Below are 6,844 nucleotides of genomic sequence, written 5' to 3'. Positions count from 1 at the left end.
CAAAGAGGCAAAATCTAAAAAATTTCCATTTTAGGGGATACTGTTAGGCCCATTTAGGTAGTGAGGCCCATTTAGGTAGTTAGACCCATTTGGTTCTTTATAATTAAGGGGGAACTTCTACCAATAAAGGGGCTGGCTTATTAAACACTAGCTAGATATAGGAGTAATATCATGTTTGTCGAATCAGGTGTCTCCTCATATTACTTGCCCGTGCACCTGTATTCTCTCTTCTTAGCTATAAACTCATATAGCCAATTGTTTAATATAATTTTATTGTGTTCATTTTACCTTTTCTACATTCTTTTACCTCTGAAGTTGGCCAATCTATGAACACTTTTTGCTGTTTCTTTAAATTTCCATTTGAAAAGTCTCACTAAAATTTACATGTGAATCTGTGTGTGTTTCCACTGGACTCTTTTTATTGTTAACTGTGACCGCTCTGTGCATCCTAAATGATTTTATTTCCTTGATTCCATGAATTATCGATTTCATGAATCAGTCAAATATCTCATATAATCTTGGAGTTCTATCTCAAGAAGCACCGGGAACACGATTTTTCAATTATGTATTCTCTCTGTGGCTGAAAAATTCTAATAGGTATTTGTTAACTAGGTCGTCTTGTTTAATGTGGAATTCTTTGGAACCGGTAACTTTTGAAGTATTGCGACTTTTGAGATTTCGTCTGTGTATCGGTTCATCACAATTTTCAGTGTAAGTATAGTTGGAGAAGGTTGTATACCGTCGTATACCGTTATACTGTTACCCAAAAACTGTAAACTATCAGATATTTTTTATTTTTATTACAGCCTTTTCTTATGAAAAAAAAGTGGGAAAGTGACGGGACCCATTTACTATTTTTGGTAAATTTTGAAATGTAAAGAATTGAATGTGACAGCCTAAAAAGGAAAGTGTAAAGAAATGGTTGGAACGGAGGGAGTATAGTTTTAATCTGCATTGCAGTAATTTGTCACATATTACCATTAACCGTTTCCGATAGTAAAATGAGATTCATTGTATTGTTGAGCTTGCTATTTAATCTATATGCCTTGATGCATATGTGCATTTAGTGCAATTACCAAATTAATACGAGTTCCACGCGTATGATGCTACATTCTTGTTATTTTGTGTTCATATGTAATGACAATCCACTTCTTCTATCTCGTAAGTTCACTATTTTGTTCTAATAGTTTTTTTTTGTCTTTGAAACAACAGTATCTTATTCTCGGTTATGAGTTGGCCCATTAGACTATAATAGCACTTTTTTTTGGTTCATTTGATTAAGTTCAATACAAATTACTTCCAGTCTTAAAGAAATTTAATTGGTCATGTTTTTTATAGGTTCAAAATAAAGGGAGCTGGATGGAGATTGGTAATAGCATTAGCCATTTCGGAATTGTGAGTGCTAAGGTTGTGTTTGTCTTGCTGCTTTTTGCTCTGACAAATATATATACGAAGGACATACAAACTCATTCAGGAAAGCAATTTTCTGTATATGAACTGCAAAAAAGAATTTAGAAAAAGAGACACTTCTCTTAAAGGTAAGTTTGTATATCTTGTTTTTTTGCAGTTTTGGCTTGTCATTATCACAAACAATTATGTATAATATGCCACGCAAAGGATGTTATGTGATGCATGAAAACTTTGCCAAAGAACGATTATGATATACATGATGATAAGAATGATAAGATTAATCTCTTTCACATTATGTCCAACAACACTACGAATCCATCCATCCACACAGCCCGGATCATAATTTTCAACACAATTCAAACTAAACTGATCGATATCGATATTATTTCCCTTAAGCCTGAAAATACTATCAACCAAGTTTATAAAATTCAGTTTATGCCTAGAAACCCCACCAAACCTAGGGAAATGTTTCTTTCGGGGCTATCTTTTGTAATCATGAAAAATATTATAACTTTCTTTTATTGAAATTGATATAATACATTCTCTATGCTAGTTGATATAGAGATTTGGATTTGGCCATAGACTAGGATTAAGGGACGAACCAAGTGAAAACTCCTGGTGTTTTTACATTGTTCAATTTTCATGTTACTGTATTTAAATTTCAGTTATTTTACATTCTACAGTTAATTGAGACTGTCTCATTGCCTGTCTCATTCGTAAAGGGTCTGTCCCTCCCATTTACATAAGAGACTGTGCCATTTGTTATATCAGTTAGAATATGTAGTTAGAATATGTTTATATATTGGGACTTTAAATTTTATTTGGTATCAGAGCGGGTGCATTTAATTCTCCGTTTAGTATTTATTTTGCTAGCGATCCATGCCCGAACCAGACAAGTATTCAAACAATTACCCGTCATTGCTTCAAGGTGCTGAGAATTACAACGACTGGAAGTTTCACATGAAAATCTTCCTCCAGTGTGATGCTTTGAATTTGATGCTGTTGAGAATGGCTTTACATTCCCAATGCAAGAAGGAAAGCCTAAGTCTATTAGAGAACTATCTCCTGAAGAACTCAATACTATGATTTCCAATGCTAAAGTTATGAATTCATTTCTAAATGGAATGGTGGCTACTGAGTTGCGTAAAGTATCAGCTTGTACCATGGCTAAACAAATCCGGGATACTATTAAAGTTAGCCATGAAGGTACATCTAAGGTAAGTGACGTCAAACTTAGTATGCTAATGAATGATTATAAAGGTTTCAGGTTGGAAAGAGATAAAAGTATCAGAGATGCTCAAGGAAGGTTCTTAACTTTGATGAATTCTATATCTCTTCTGGAACGGACTATTCCATAATCCAAAATCAATCAGAAGGTTCCCAGGGCTATGCCCAAGAAATTTGCTCCTAAGGTCACCATATTACAGGATTCGACTCTTCTTTCTACTATGGACACTCTTATACTCTTTAGTTAATTGGAAGAATTTGAGAATCAGCTTCACATATATAATGAAGAAGATGATGCTCCTCGGAAAAAGACTCTTGCACTTAATGCAGATGCAGATGAATCTCATGATGATTCTGATGAGAAAATCGCTCTCTTGACCAAGAAGTTCACAAATTTCTTGCTAAAAGGAATGCATCAAAACGGCCTATGAAATCTCAGTTTCCAAAGAAGGATTTCAAATCTAATCCCAACAAAGGTAACAATGCTAATTCGAGCAAGGATACATGCTTCAAATGTGGGAAAAAGGGGCATTTCAAAAAGGACTGCTACAAGCTCAAGAATAAGAAGAAAGCATTAATTACCTGGAGTGATGATGATTCTAACTTTGAGATCGATTCAGATGAGGAAGTTGCTCAACTTTGTTTTGCTGGACTCGAAGACAGCTCCAGTGACCATGATGAGATACAAAATGTTAAATATAATATAAATTCAGTTACATCTTCGACTGTGCTAACCTTGCAGGTTCAAATTAAAAAGCTAAAAGAAAAGAATGCTTATTTAAAACAAGCATTAATTGAAGTTCTCAGTGAAATGGATGATCCTATGAAGGATGAAACATTGGCTGCTGAAAATCAATTTTTAGTTGAAAAGATATCTAAGATTACTTAAGAAAATCAATATCTCAAGAATGAGATTGAGATTAATGATGTATGTCTTGAAGCTTTGAAGAAAGAGTCAGCCTCTGTTGATCCCGAAACTATCAATAGAGACAGTTCTCCTGACCCTTTGGTTCCTGAACTGAAGCAGAAAGTTGCACAGCTTGAAAAAGATTAAGCAAAGTGCTTTCATGGTGAAGGAACTCTGAATGCTTTACTTGCTATACAAAAATCTTCTCTTGATAAAGGAGGATTAGGATGTGAATCAATCAAGAAGCGTGCATTTCAAGGTGGTTACAAACGAGCTCCTATGAAGTACAAGATGGCTTATGATAAGTGCCGAGATTGTGGCAAATCTGGTCACGCTACCTCTGAATCTCGATTATATGGTATCAAGGGCCACTTCTCTAACTCATCTTATAGATCGTCTATTAGATATAGATGTGCTAATGCATCTATTAATGTTGTTCATATGTGGATTAAGAAATCAGATAAACACATATAAGATTTATGATACTAACAAACAAGGACCGAAAGTTAAGTGGGTACCTAATAGATAAAGAAACTTTTTCAGGCGTTGGATTTGCTTTCTGGTGTTGCAGTAGGTTATTTAGTGTTGCATTAGGTATTGTACTATTCTTAAAATTTATTTGTTATATTCATATTCTAATTTTTAAAATCATTTTTAACTAATCCAACCGTACAAATGATGTTACCTACTAATTTTAGAGATGTGTAATTTTTTTTAAAAAAAATAGATTTTATGTCATGTGCTTTTGTAATAGTCAAACCACGATGTACAGGGTTCCCATTACGTAGTCTTGTTCCGGGTGGAGATTCTATTTTTTTTTAAAAAATTCAACGATCCAACCGTACGGATGATGATACCTACTAATTTTAGGGATGTCTAAGTTTTTTTTAAAAAAAAATTAGATTTTATACCGTGTGTTTTTATAATAGTCAAATTACGGTCAACACGGGTTCATATAACCAAGTCTTGTCCCGAGTGATGATTCTATTTTATAAATTTTTTAATTCAACGATCCAACCGTACGAATGATGATACCTACTAATTTTAGAGATGTCTAAATTTTGTTTAAAAAATTAGATTTTACATCATGCATTTTTATAATAGTCGAATTACGGTCAACACAGGTTCCTATAACCAAGTCTTGTTCCGAGTGGTGACTTTATTTTTTTAAATTCTTGTGAAACGATCCAATCATACGGATGATGTTACCAACTAATTTTAGAGATGTGTAATTTTTTTAAACAAATTTAGATTTATATCGTGTGTTTATATAATAGTCAAATTAGGTCAACACGGGTTCCTATAAGCAAGTCTTATCCTGAGTGGTGATTCTATTTTTTATAAAATTCTTGTTCAACGATCCAACCATACGGATGATGTTACCTACAAATTTTAGAGATGTATAATTTTTTTTTAAAATTTAGATTTTATATCTTGTGTGTTTATAATAATCAAATTACGGTCAACACGGGTTCCTTGTAGATTCTTGTCCCGAATGGTTTCTATTTTTTTTTAAAATTCTTGTTTGACGATCCAATTATACGAATAATTATTCCGATTAATTTTATCATTATTGTGTTATTTTGACATATATTTTACATTAGTTGTATAATTTTATTATAATATTTAAAATTGTAAATATTTAATAAAATCAGAAAAAAAATTTAAGACACGGATTCGCACACTTCCCAGGACAAATTTTTTAAAAATTCTTATTCAACTATCTAGCTGTACGGATGTTAATACCTATTGATTTCAATAATTTTTAATATATTTTTAAATTCAGATTTATTTCTATTGTTATTATTGGGCTCATTTTTGTCCATTAAAATGGGCGGCTAATTTCCCTCCAATCAAAATTTCACTAACTTAAATTCTTTCTCCACCTTATCTCTCTCAACTGTATCACTTCCGCCTCTCTTTCTCTCGACATACTCTCTTAACCCTCAAATTACACCTTCCGATTCTTTGGGCACTTACCGATTCTTTCTGTTTAGATCATCGCCATTTTTATTATGCCCTTCTTCCCAGTTTCAAAATACACACACAATCTCTCTCTCTCTCTCTCTCTCTCTCTCTCTCCTCTTCAATTCAAACTTATAAATTCATATCCAAGCTAGGGTTTATGTAGGCAATCTGTTGCAATAGGTATTCGTAATGAATATACATACGAGGTTTGTAGGATATTATAAGAATTTGGTTGTATTTGTTATTTGAGTGTGTTGTTTGTTTGTTATAAATGTGATATAGTTAATTAGAAATGGATGTACTATATCCAGTAAGAAAGTCATTTTTCTTTTGGAATAATGATGTTTCAAGTAGTTGATAATTAAGTTTTTATTGCGGGAAGATCTGCTCCTCGCGCAGCTGCTCGCCGTGCACCTTCCCCAGCACCTGGTATTGTTATTGAATCTGATAATTTTGTTCAGTTTTTTGTTTTGTGATGTTTTCACATTCTTAATGGTTCTACTGTTCCTATTGCAGTTCGCCAAGCTCCTCCCCCTGCCCCTGCTTTAGTGGTGGTGGTGGATCCATGCTAGGAGACCTTGGTGCAACTATTGCTCAAGGTATGATAACACTTACCAGGAAGTTTTTTTAAATCTAATATGTTTACAATGTTCTCTATGAACCAAACATTGTATGTTTATGTTTCTGGTTGTTTTTATATAGGTATGGGGAGGGAACTAGTTGCAGGGAACTACTAATTTTATTTCAAAGAGCAACTGGGCAGAAACCGCATCGTATTATTTTTTATAGGTATATGTTATTTTCTAAGTTGTATTGCAGCTCATACATACTTTTTATAATGTTTACGATGTATACTAATAATATACTGTCTTTAGGGATGGTGTTAGTGAGGGGCAGTTCAATCAAGTTTTGCTATATGAGCTTGTTGCAATTCGCTTTTCCATGTCAGTGAAGTGAATATACTGCAGATGAATTTTTAGTACTTCTATTCACTTTTCATATACTGTTAAATGACTTTCTTGAATTATTTTGAATGCTCCAAGATGGAAGAACATCTTTTTAACATTTCCAAGCATCTGTCTTTTGCATGTCCAAGCGGCCAAGTTTGAAGCTGAAACGTCTAGTGTTCAGGATGGTGAATATCACTTTTCAAAGCATGAATATGCTATAGGGCGTGGGAAGCATAGTGAAATCTGCGGAGTTACCTCAAAAATGGAAATATTGACATTGGAAGTGAACAACAGTGAGGATAAATAAAGATGAGTTGTCTGCAGAGGATAAAGTTGAAATGAGTAGGTGACATTATTTTAGAAAAGAAAAGAAAAAAATGCT

The 6,844-nt window shown here is 33.4% G+C and overlaps 1 long non-coding RNA gene across 1 annotated transcript; it reads left to right on the top strand.

Moving 5' to 3' along the window:
- The first annotated feature begins 5,397 nt into the window (after window positions 1–5,397).
- On the top strand, window positions 5,398–6,617 carry LOC141710653 (uncharacterized). Its single transcript, XR_012571003.1, has 4 exons — window positions 5,398–5,941; window positions 6,029–6,111; window positions 6,215–6,301; window positions 6,388–6,617. It is a non-coding gene; the product is annotated as an uncharacterized LOC141710653 (long non-coding RNA).
- Window positions 6,618–6,844: the final 227 nt, after the last annotated feature.

Source organism: Apium graveolens, chromosome 3 (assembly GCF_009905375.1).
Source record: "Apium graveolens cultivar Ventura chromosome 3, ASM990537v1, whole genome shotgun sequence".
In the NCBI taxonomy this organism is placed as follows: domain Eukaryota; kingdom Viridiplantae; phylum Streptophyta; class Magnoliopsida; order Apiales; family Apiaceae; genus Apium; species Apium graveolens.
The sequence above is the reverse complement of the archived record's forward strand: the minus strand, read 5'-3'. Positions and strand labels throughout refer to the sequence as shown.